Source organism: Leucoraja erinacea, chromosome 2 (assembly GCF_028641065.1).
Source record: "Leucoraja erinacea ecotype New England chromosome 2, Leri_hhj_1, whole genome shotgun sequence".
In the NCBI taxonomy this organism is placed as follows: domain Eukaryota; kingdom Metazoa; phylum Chordata; class Chondrichthyes; order Rajiformes; family Rajidae; genus Leucoraja; species Leucoraja erinaceus.
In genome coordinates, this window is record NC_073378.1 from 101664699 (window position 1) to 101677293 (window position 12595).

Consider the following 12595-nt stretch of genomic DNA (forward strand, 5'->3'; position numbering starts at 1 on the left):
CTTCCTAATCACTTGGTATGCCAGTATGTTGACTTTCATTGACTTATGTGGAGGGACACCTGGGTCTCTTTGACAAATGACATAACCCAATTTGTCACCATTTACAAAAGGCCATTTTTTCAGTATAGAGCACCAAAGTGGACCCAAAGTGCTTGTGCCCACTTCTATTATCTACTATTACTGTATGTGCTTACCTTTGGAACCAATAGATTTGAAAATCACTGCCTTTGTTACAAATACAAGCCAAAGACATTGAGGTCTCAGAATGTGAAAGGTAAATGGTCAGTAAATTAGATCTTGATTAAAGACAACATCAGATGACCATCCCTCTCTTCTCTAAGTTATGTGTAACCTAGTGCATCTATTTCAGAGGCAAATGGACTAACAGTATCACAGAAGTGAAATCTTAGAAATTCTATCTTTTCAAATACTGTGCAATCAAGAATCTCAATATGTACACCCCAGATGCAAAACAGCCAAAGCATTGGAATTCTGCTACTGAAAGGAGAAAGTAACCATATTTAACTTTGTTGGGGAGTCAGCTGCAGAAGAAATCAGATGCTGGTTGTCATGACGATGAGTCATGATGGTGATATACAAATATCATGACCTTTGTATCAGCTGACCTGGAGTTCAGATTGCATGTGCGTTGTGTAAGCCTCGGCAGGAGGCCATGGCCGAGTGAGATAATAAATTCGGAGACCAAGGAATGTAACCTATAAATATTGTGTCAGTATCATTATTATTCCACATCTGAGGCCGAGATGTGACATTGGCGACGAGGATATTATGGATATTTTGGATATTTCGGATATTTTAGGATTTTTCGGATTCTGAATCCATGGCTTCGAGCTGGAAAGATATTTATTTTTGAATGGCGGTCGCTGGAGCTGATTTCTTAGCACTTCGCGGAGTTCCACACCGATCCGACGGGTGATGCGAGTACCGTCAGCGTGAAGTGGAATGCTTGGCTGGAGGAATTCAAAGCTTACGCCGACAGTCAAGGGGTCTTTCTTGATCTAAGAGGCGGCGCGGCTCTGGCCAGCAGCGGCCTCTGCAGCCTGTCCGCGTTTTTATTATTTTTTGTCTGTGTTTCTGTGTAGTTTTTGTTATTTTATGTTGGGGGTGTGTGTGTGGGGGGGGGTGGGGGTGGGGGAGGGGGGGGGGAAACTTTTTGAATCTCTCCCTGCACTGAGACCCGACCTTTTCTCGTCGGGTCTCAGTCGTCGTTGAGGCCGTAACGAGGAGCGGCCTCCAACAGGAAGAGACCGGGGACTCAGGTGACGACTCACCTCACCGTCGCGGAGCTGGCCGGGTCCGGAGCGGTGGAGGAGCGCTGCTGCTGCTGCTGATGCTGTTGCTGCTGCTGCTGCCGGAGAGTCGGAGGCTCCAACGACAGGTCTGTGGACGGCGGCGCCGGGAGCCCACGGCTCCCTGGGGGGAGACCGCTTTTCGGGGCTTCTGCGGCGGCGACTTCTCCCGCCCGAGTTGCGGGGTCGAAGAGCTCCTGGAGCGGGGCCTGACACTGCTGCCCCGCGCGGCTGGAATGGCTGCGGACTCTGCGAGCGCACACCGGGGGTTCCAACACCAAGTCCCGGTGTGCGACCTCGCACCACCCGGCGTGGCTTTAATGGCCGCGGGACAATCGCCATCGCCAGCCGGGGGCTATGACTTTGACTCTGACATCGGGGGGGGGGAGAGTGCAGTGGAGAGATATGTTTATTTGGCCTCCATCACAGTTATGTGATGGATGTTTATGTTAAATGTAATTATGTTGTGTCTGGGGTCTATTTGTGTGTTATGTATGGCTGCAGAAACGGCATTTCGTTTGGACCTCCAGGGGTCCAAATGACAAATAAATTGATTCTGATTCTGATTCTGAAGTACGCCGGGGCAGAAGGCGCAGTGGAGAGCATTGCTTCTTTTCACTGCGGGGCCAGCAGTTCGAGAATTGTTTAAAACACTCCCTGAATGAAGGAGGACTATATGAAAGCCATTGATGCTTTTAACAGTCATTATGTGATGGTGCCGAATGCTACATTTCAACGGCATTTATTCCGTAAAACAATGCAGGAAGAGGGCGAGACTGTTGCTCAATTTGTGACAAGACCTAGACACATGTCTGAAGGATGCAAATATGTGGACGCTGATGTGGAAAAACAGATATTGGATCAGGTTGTCCAGCATTGCAGGTCAGACCAGCTCAGGAGAAAAAGGGGGTGAGTTAAACCTTAATGATGCTTTGTTGATTGCAGCAGCACTGGAAGCTGTTGAGGGACAATTTCACAGCATGAAATTGAAAGATTCCAAAACTGGGCAAGTTAACCAGCTGTCCTACGGTAGACCAAGAAGAATGCCTGAACGTGAGATTGAGTGTTACAGGTGTGGCAACAAGGGTCACATAGGGAAAGATGCATGTTGTCCAGCAAAAGGTAGAACATGTAGGAAATGTGGAGACAAAGATCATTTTGCAAAGAAATGTAAAAGTAAGGCCATGGACAAGACAAGTGATTACAACAAGAAAGGGAAGGCCAGTGAAAAGAAAGATAGACCTTGGCAGAAAAAGAAAGATCACGTACGTCACGTAGAAGGTGATTTCGGAAGTGATGAAGACAGTGATGAAGCTGGTGAGCATACTGTTAAAAGGAACTTTGCTTTGAACGAGAGCCATCACGAGAAAGTTGCAGTGACCATTGGAGGTGTTACAGTGCCAGTGATTGTAGATTCTGGTAGCAACAGCAACGTAATTGACAGATCACTTTGGGAATGCTTGAAATATCATGACCTTTGTATCAGCTGTCCTGGAGGTCAGATCGCATGTGCACTGTGTAAGCCTAGGCAGGAGGCCATGGCCGAGTGAGTGCTTCACATCTGAGTGCATGTCAATTCAGCGCAGTCATATGATGACATGAGGCAGGAATTTCATTCAGTATCTCAAGGGGTTGGAAAATTGAAGGCCGGCAAGTGAAGTTAGCCATTGATGAAAATGTCAAGCCGATAGCTCAACCGGTGCGGAGTATGCCATTTGGACTTTGTGGAAAAGTAGAAGCTAAAATCAAGGAGTTGATTGATCAGGACATTATTGAACCAGTTGAACGTTTGACACCATGGGTGAGTCCAGTAGTGATTGAGCTGAAACCCAATGATGACATTAGACTGTGCGTTGACATGAGGAGAGCCAATGTGGCAATAATCAGAGAATGAATCAATACTGTTCATGAGATCTATCAGTATGAAATCCACAGAGTGATTCAAGGTGTACCTGGAGTAGCAAACATATCAGATGACATCATTGTCCATGCATCAAGTGGTGAAGAGCATGACAGGAGGTTGAAGCTAGTGTTGACTTAACTTCAAGAAGCACGTCTCACTGTGAATGAAGACAAGTTTGGTGTCTCTGAGATGGATTTCATGGGACACAGACTCACAAGTGAAGGGCTGAACCTGGCCAAAGCTAAAATGAAAGCTGTTGCAGATGCACGTGAACCTTAGAATGCAACCGAGATGAGGAGTATTCTTGGACTGGTCAATTATTGTTCAAAATGTATTCAAATTTTTGCTACACTGGCAGATCCGTTGAGAAAGTTGACCAGGAAAGACGTAACATTTCAGTTTGGTAGTGAACAGAGACAGGCATTCAAATCACTGAAACAGAGTCTAATGAGTGCAGAAACCCTTGGATATTATGATCCCACTGCACCAACAAAAGTCATAGCAGATGCTAGTCCGGTCGGCTTAGGAGCAGTGTTGGTACAGACACATGCAGATGGACCCAGAATCATAGCATATGCCAGGTTATCATTAACCAGTGTGGAGAGAGGGTATTCTCAAACAGAGAAAGCAGCACTGGGATTAGTGTGGGCCTGTGAAAGGTTCCATGCATACTTGTACGGCATTGAATTTGAACTTGTTACAGATGACAAGCCACTGAAAGTGATTTATTTGACAAGGTCTAAGCCATGTGCCAGAATAGAACGCTGGGTGCTGAGACTCCAACAGTACAAGTACAAAGTAGTCCACATTGCTGAGAAACCAAACATCGCGAACCCACTGTCAAGACTGTTGAAATATGAACAGCTGAGTACAACATCCACTCTAGAGATGGAAGCAGAGAAATTTGTGCGATTCGTTACAATTCAGTCAACGCCAGGAGCTATGACAATGAAGGAAGTTGAAAAGGAATCAGAACATGATCCTGAACTCAAAGATATCAGAGAGTGTATTCACAGTGGGCAATGGGATCAATGTCTTTACAAAGCATATGTTCTTATAAAAGATGAATTTTGTGTAATTGTTCAGTGTGTGCTGAGAGGTAGCAGATTGGTGATCCCGCAGGCACTACAACCAAGGATAGTGTCATTATCTCATGAAGGACATTTAGGCATCGTCGGTACTAAACAGAATTTGCGGAGCAAAGTGTGTTGGCCAGGTTGTGAGAAAGATGCCAGAAGATTTGTCAAGACATGTCACGGATGTCAAATCACAAGCAGGAGCAACCCACCAGAACCAATTAGAATTACAAAGTTGCCAACAGGACCATGGGTTGACATAGCTGTTGACTTTCTTGGACCACTTCCAACAGGCGAATCAATTATGGTAGTGGTAGACTACTACAATAGGTACTATGAGTATGCAGTGATGAAGTCAACTACAGCAGAAAAGACTGTACAGGCATTAGCAGAGATCTTCGCCAGACATGGGTTGCCTGTTACATTGTATTCCGACAATGGGCCACAGTTTGTTTCTGAGACATTTGCTGAATACATGAGAATCACAGGTATCCATCATCACAAGGTGACTCCGAAATGGCCACAAGCTAACGGAGAAGTAGAGAGACAAAACCAGTCCACAGTGAAGAGGATACGAATCGCCCATGCCGAAGGGAAAAACTGGAAGGAGGCACTGTTAGCATATGTAGCTGTATATCAGGCGATCACTCACTCAACAACAGGAAAAAGTCCAGCAGAAGTTTTGTTTGGAAGGAAAATTTGCACTAGAATACCAGAAGTGCGAGAGATCATGGAAGACCAGGAGATGAGAGACTGTGATGATGCCGAAAAGAAAGGTGCGGCAAAATGGTCTGCTGACTCTAAACGAGGAGCCAGACACTCTGTAATAATTCCTGGGGATGATGTGAGGCGAGATGATGGTGATAAGATAGACACTCCTTACCATTGCCAACCATACAATGTTGTATCGAGGAGCGGCAGCATGGTGACAGTCAAGTCTCCAGAGGTGTGATCTACAAGAGAAATGTATCAAGTGTCAAAAAGTACTTGTCCAGGGGCACACAAAACGAGATTGCCCAAAATCCACCAAGAGTTACGGATCCACAGGGACAAGACAACATTTCCAAGGTGGTGACCAGAGTTCCAGAGGCAGCACGCTGCAACGCAGGTGGTGAGCAGAGAAGGTGTCTGGGTGACAACACCTTGACTGATTCAACAGACTCTGATGCTTCTGTGCCAACTGGTAGACCAAAACGTGAAAGGAGAGTCCCCAAGAGATATGACGATTTTGTGTTATAGAGTATGATACTGTGTATATGATACTGTTTATTATAATACTGTTTATTATGATACTGTTTATTATGAGCAAGGAATTTATTAAGGTTACAAGAGTGTAAAAAGTTGCATTTGTTTTGTAGTTATAATGCATCTGTTTCGTGAGTTATTGGAACACAAATGAAAACACAAATAAGTTTTGTAAGAATTTAATTGGAAGATATATTAGAAAGAACATATATTAATTTAAAGTTTAATTCTGGTAAAGGAGGGATGTCATGATGATGAGTCATGATGATGATATACAAATATCATGACCTTTGTATCAGCTGACCTGGAGTTCAGATTGCATGTGCATTGTGTAAGCCTAGGCAGGAGGCCATGGCTGAGTGAGATAATAAACTCGGAGACCAAGGAATGTAACCTATAAATATTGTGTTAGTATCATTATTATTCCACATCTGAGGCCAAGATGTGACACTCGTGGGCACCATATGGTTATTGAACAACCTTTTCCATTCACTGTGTCTGCCAGTGATGTTTCAGTGGTGGTAAAGCTGTGTCTGCCACACTACCAGGAGCAAGAGGAAAGCACAAAAGGAATGGCAGGATTTCCAGGGCCATCCAAAGGAGAGAAAACTCTTTCCTGGATATCCTATCTCCCACGAGTACACTGAAAACCACACTCCTTTACAGATCTCTGAGGAGCTAACATATCTAAAGGATAACATTTGCAACAACAGAGAATTAATCATCTTGAATTTAGAAATTCCGTCTGAATTTAAAATATGTTTCAATAGGATTACCACTTAATTTAAAATTCAGATGGAGTTTGGAAAATTTGGTGTAAAACAGATTTTTCCCTGGCTGGATTATCTAGAAGCAATGGCCACCAGGAAGTAGACGCATACAATATGGAAGCAAATTCCTCAGCCCACTGAGTCTGTACTGTCCATCAAGCTCCTTAATTTACATCAATCCTTACATTTAATCTCATTTTTTATTCTCCCCATATTCTCTTTAACGTCTCCCAGATTCTACCAGTCATCTTGACATCAACACACTAGGGGGAATGACCTACACCCACAGCACCTGGAGAAAACCTAAAAGGTCACAGGAAGAATATGCAAATTCCGCACAGATGGCACCTGAGGTCAGGATTGAACCCCAGGTCATTGGCCTTCGTGCTGACAGTTGCCAATGCATTATTAGCTCTGCTGTTACAAAGAGTTGGTAAGAGCACACGTGTATGAAGAATAAATGGGACTGACATGGACAATTTACATAAAATCTTATTTCCCTTCAGATTGTTTTGGTGTTATTTTAATTAACACTATTTACAAAGCTGGAAAAAGACTGCAGTTTTGAATGTGAATTTGGCTTTTAACTCCACGTAGGCAACATAATTCTAGAATGTATTAAATCAAAGAGGTAGTCCTTCATAATTTAATATTCATATCACTGTTCAATATGAAGCCATGTGTAAAATGCTAGAACCCATCTCCTAGCACTCACCTTTAATTCAAGTGATTTCAGTGTTCATAGAATGGACTTAGATTGTTCCGAGCACAAGGTCTTAAGTAGCCAGCAAGTGGAGCTCTGTGCACGTGTTCTTCCATGGAGCTCCTTTGTAAATCATTCAGCCAGAAACATGCCTGGGAATGCTTTCCACTGATATTGGTTTAAAACCAAAGCCATGAGAAAGACAATATAATATTCTGGCTCAGGTTCTTGATAATATGACTCAAACTCCATTTAAATCCTAATGGCCATCCAAAGGGGGGGGGGGGGGGGGGGGGGGGGGGTGGTGGGGGGGGGGGGGGGGGGGGTGATGGGTGCAGTCGCACCGGGTTTTTTTTTTTTTTCCCCCAGAGTAAAAAAAAATCCAGAGTGAAGAACAAATTGGGGTGCAATAATTTTTTTATTCAACACCAGGACAGAGTCTTGCCTTTGGGCTTCTTGGCACTCTTGCTTCTTGGGGGGGGGGGGGGGGGGGGGGGGAGGGGGGGAGGGAGGGAGGGGGGAGGGAGGGGGGGGGGAGGGGGAGGGAGGGGGGGGGGGGGGGGGACCTCCTCCCCGCAGGCCTGGAGCAGCAGTCCCCATTCCCCGCACCCTCTCGAACCCCAGCCCAGGGGATGCTGCTCAGGGCCCACAGGGAGGCCTCTCCCTCTCCCTCCCCCCCCCCCCCCCCCTCCCCCTCTCATGTCGCCAAACCACAATGTCAGAGGTAGTGGATGATCAGCCATGATCACATTGAATGGTGGTGCTGGCTCGAAGGGCCGAATGGCCTACTCCTGCACCTATTGTCTATTGTCTATCCGTGTGTGCGGATTTCAAAATAACTGTAAATCAGTCAGTCACTTTTTGTGACTGCAGTCTGGATCATCGGGAGGGGGAGGTGGAGGTGGAGCCCTCTCCCTCCCCCCTCCCCTCCCTTTCCAGCGACTCCAGACCGCAGCATCAAAAGTGTGGCTGATTGACTTTCAGTTATTTGAAACCGCACCCATGGTGAGATTTTCAGTTAACCGCGGGAGAGGTAATGAGGAGCGCGGTTCCGGGCCCAGTCAGTGTGTCCATGTCCATGTCTAGCGTGCTTTTATCGGGGACGGGATGGGAACATCATGTTTTTTTTTAAATGTAAATGAGATTCCATTCTTATATAATTATGAGTGGAGCTCTGCTCATGGGCAGTTTATGTAAATTAGATCCCATTGTGACATCACTGTAACTGCCACTGCAAACTCAAGTCATTTTTTCTCAATCTGGATTTTGTAAAGTTGTAAATGTGAATAACTTGGAAAAAATAACATCAATCTGAACAAAACTTTGATGAAACAGACCACAGGACAATGGTGAATATGGTGGTCCAAAAATTGTTGCCCTATTGTGTACCGTTTTGGCATTATTAAGGAAACAGAAACACAGGTACAGAAACACACAGACAGACATAGAAACAAACAAGATGAGAGTTTTAGTAATATACTAGACTAAGTGGGACCCGTTGGGTCCCAGTATCACAGGAGGGCTGGTCATCCAACGCAATATTCCACCTCTCCACCAATTCTAATATTGATGGCCAGTTTGGGGGGGGGGGGGAGGGGGGGGGGTCTTTCTGGAGCGCTAGTATGGGTGTTGTGGGCTGAAGGGACTGGTTTCCAGAGGGCTAGTATACAAATTTTGCGGCAAATGGATTATTGGGCTGGCGCCTCAGTCAATCTAGCCTGTTGTGCTGGCAACTCACTCACTCACGGCTGGTGGGCTGGTAGTTGACTCACGGCTAATCCTTGAAATTCTATTTCAAGCAGGGTATAAGGCCACCAAATTCAAGTGCAGTTTCGTACCACTTCTAGCAGGGTGCAAGGCCACCAAATTCAAGTGCAGTTTCATACCATTTGAAGTAGGGTGCAAAGCCACTAAAGACAGCGAGTCGTGACCTCTCCCTCCTCCATCTTGCAGAGACTGAGCCACACCCACATTTCCGGGTTTTATAACCCCACCCCACCCCCCACCGGAAAAGGTGTGGCTTTCGTGGAGTGATTGACAGGAGAGAGATTCTCAACATTTAAAAAACAAAAACTAATTACACTTTTATTTTTCATTGATGGGAAGAATTCTCTGCACCTGCTCAGCGGAGGGGGGACTGAGTAAGATGGCCAAAAATCACAGCCGTAAGTGGTAGCGTTTTATCTAAAATCAATATACAGTGCAAACAGGAAGTAAGTGCATTAGCAGTAGTGCCTTTTAACTTCAAGCCAAAGCTCCCAAGCCTCCATTTGCAGTAAGTAGTGCCTTTGAACTTTATGCCACCATTTGCAGTGTGGTATCTTTCAACTTCAAGCCAAACCCAAGCCACACCCAAGCCTCCATTTGCAGTAAGTAGTGCCTTTCAACTTCAAGTCAAAGCTCCCAAGCCACCACTTGCAGTGCCTTTCAAATTCATGCCACCATTTGCAGTAAGTGGTGTCTTTCAACTTCAAGCCACACCCAAGCCCCACCCAGGCCATCATTTGCAGTAAGTAGTGCCTTTCAACTACAAAGCTCCCAAGCCACCATTTGCAGTAAGTGGTGTCTTTCAACTTCAAGCCACACCCATGCCACCATTTGCAGTGTAGTGCCTTTCAACTTCAAGCCAAAGCAACCAAGCCACCATTTGCAGTAATTGTGCCTTTCAACTTCAAGCCAAAGCTCCCAAGCCACCATTTGCAGTAAGTAGTGCTTTCAACTTCAAGCCAAAGCACCCAATCAACCATTTGCAGTAAGTAGTGCCTTTCAACTTCATGCCACCATTTGCAGTAAGTAATGCCTTTCAACTTCAAGCCAATGCACCCACGCCCCCCATTTGCAGTAAGTAGTGCCTTTCAACTTCAAGCCAAAGCTCCTAAACCACCTAAACCACCATTTGCAGTAAGTAGTGCCTTTCAACTTCATGCCACCATTTGCAGTAAGTAGTGCCTTTCAATTTCAAGACACACCCAAGTTTTTTTCAGATTTGTGAACATTTTCAGCTATATCTCGAGAAATAAAGCACTGCACACACTAACACAGTCTAACATTAACAGGCAATCAAAGCAACACACAACACATTTTCTGAAAAAAAGGTTTTCTTTACTGCAAAAACTTACAATATTTTATTTGTAGTTTTTGCAACATTTTACATAACATTTTACAACAGTACAACTTGATTATTAAAACAAGAATAACTTCAAATGATTAAAAAAAAAATGTATACAAAAATGACCTCAATCATCCCATTCCACTCACTCATTACTCTTGACTCAACCAAAATTATTTCTGAAAAATTGATCATAGATTTGGTGCAAAAATGCTCCAAAATTAGGCTCAGAATGCACCAGAGAGCATATAAAACCCCAGAGCTTCCAGGGCCCTTAAGCAGGCCTTGGACCCTGGCCTGCGAGGGACTTTGCATTCATGATGTGCGCTGCGCACACATTATTTCACATAAAATTTTTGTAATCCTGTCATGCCACCCCCCTTTTTGAAAAGCTTCGTACGGGTCTGAAAATATGATACAGGATATTTAAAATCTATATCATTGCATAAATGTAACATTCCAGCGGTATGATTGCTTGCTGTTGGCTTGTGTATGCTGTACATCTTCATTACAGTTAAATTAAAATAAACAAAAATAATGTTTCTAATATTCTATTACTTTTTATGGCACAAAAAGTATTATATTAAAAAGATAACATTTTGACAAATCTCCAGTGAAATTTATTTATGTATTATTTATTTATTATCACGGGACGCTCGGTGGCATAGAGCTACTGCTTTACTACGCCAGAGACCCGGGTTTGATCCTGCATGTGGGTGCTTGTCTATATGGAGTTTGAACGTTCTCCCTGTGACCTGTGTGGGTTTTGTTTGAGATCTTTGGTTTCTTCCCACATTCAAAAGACGTACAGGTTTGTAGGTTAATTGGGTTGGTATAAATGTATGCATTGTGTGTGTAGGTTGGTGTTAATGTGCAGGTCAGCACGGACTCAGTGGGCCGAAAGGCCTGTTTCCACACTGTATCTCAAAACTAAACTAAACTAAACAAAACCAAAGTAATTATTAATTGCAATCAATTTTCCTCACAGGGTTTTCTTTAAGTTGTGAAGTATATTTGTTCATTTCTATGTTCCCTCACATTATCATACTACCTCACAAAGAGCAAAAACAAGTGAAATGATCTTTTAACTTTTGTTTTATTGCCCAGCTCTTTAAAGAAGATTGAATGGTATTTAAAATCTAATTGGTATTAAATTTGTTCTTATAATTAACATGCTGCCGAAATAAACATTTGTATTTGTTGAGTGGATGGGGTGTTTACAGATTTTAGATTAATTTGGGATTTGTTGCACTCAGGTGATTAAACTCTTTACTCCTTGCAGAGTAAATATACTCTTGTATGTTATTTGGTAGTTATTCCAATTGGCTTTATATATTTTATTGGTAAGTACTTGTTGTTGCTGTGTTTGCAGTGTCTGAACTAAATATCTCTGTGTTAATAATTCTATTGGTCTCCAAAGTTTTTTTTAAATTATTTGATTAAGGAGAATGAGACTGTAAATAAATTACTGAGTTGGCAGAAAAATGTGGTCATATGTCGATCGTATGTCTTCTACTGATGAATATTTATATATTAAAGTCATTACAATTCTGAATAAATTAACTTCCCTTTGGTGTCATTTGAGTTAATTTGCAGCATTCACACAGCCAATCCAGCAGATACAGTTTGTAAAAACTATGAGTCACTACTAGACTATTGTACAACCTGTGTGGTTTATCATGGGAGGTCTTCATTTCTCTGTTTACCCTGAATCAGCCTGATCTACAAATGCTTCCAGCATTTGCAGCTTACTAGTTTCTGATTTCGCTCTTACACAGCTAACAACTAATCTTCAGAAAACATAAACATTTTAGACTTTTTCTGAAAGCTTGATTTTAAAGGAAATAACTTGAAAGCAATATTCAAAGTTAAAAGTACAAATTTTTTATCCTATTATGTCTATTTTTGACGTATTTGTCATAATGCAGATAATTGATAACAAATCATTCTAAGCCATTAGGGCGGTCATGGTGGCACAGCGGTAGAGTTGCTGCCTTACAGCGAATGCAACGCCGGTGACCCGGGTTCGATCCTGACTACGGGTGCTATCTGTACGGAGTTTGTACATTCTCCCCATGATCTGCGTGGGTTATCTCTGAGATCTTTGGTTTCCTCCCACACTCCAAAGATGTACAGGTTTGTAGGTTAATTGGTTTGGTAAATGTAAAAACTGTCCTAAGTGGGTGCAGGATAGTGTTAATGTGCGGGGATCGCTGTTCGGCGAAGACCCGGTGGGCCGAAGGGCCTGTTTCCGCGCTGTATCTCTAAACTAAATGAAACTAAAAGTGCACATACAGCTAAAGGCTTTCATGGCAGGCGGAGATTCACCTGAGAATACACAAACTGAGCAAATAGAAAGATGTAGTTATGGCTGTGGGCTTTTGGTCTGGTATTAACTTTTAAGATAAGCCTGTTATGAAAGAAAGGCCTCAGGAAAATGGAAAAGATTTAATAAAGATGGTCCATGATATCCCATCAG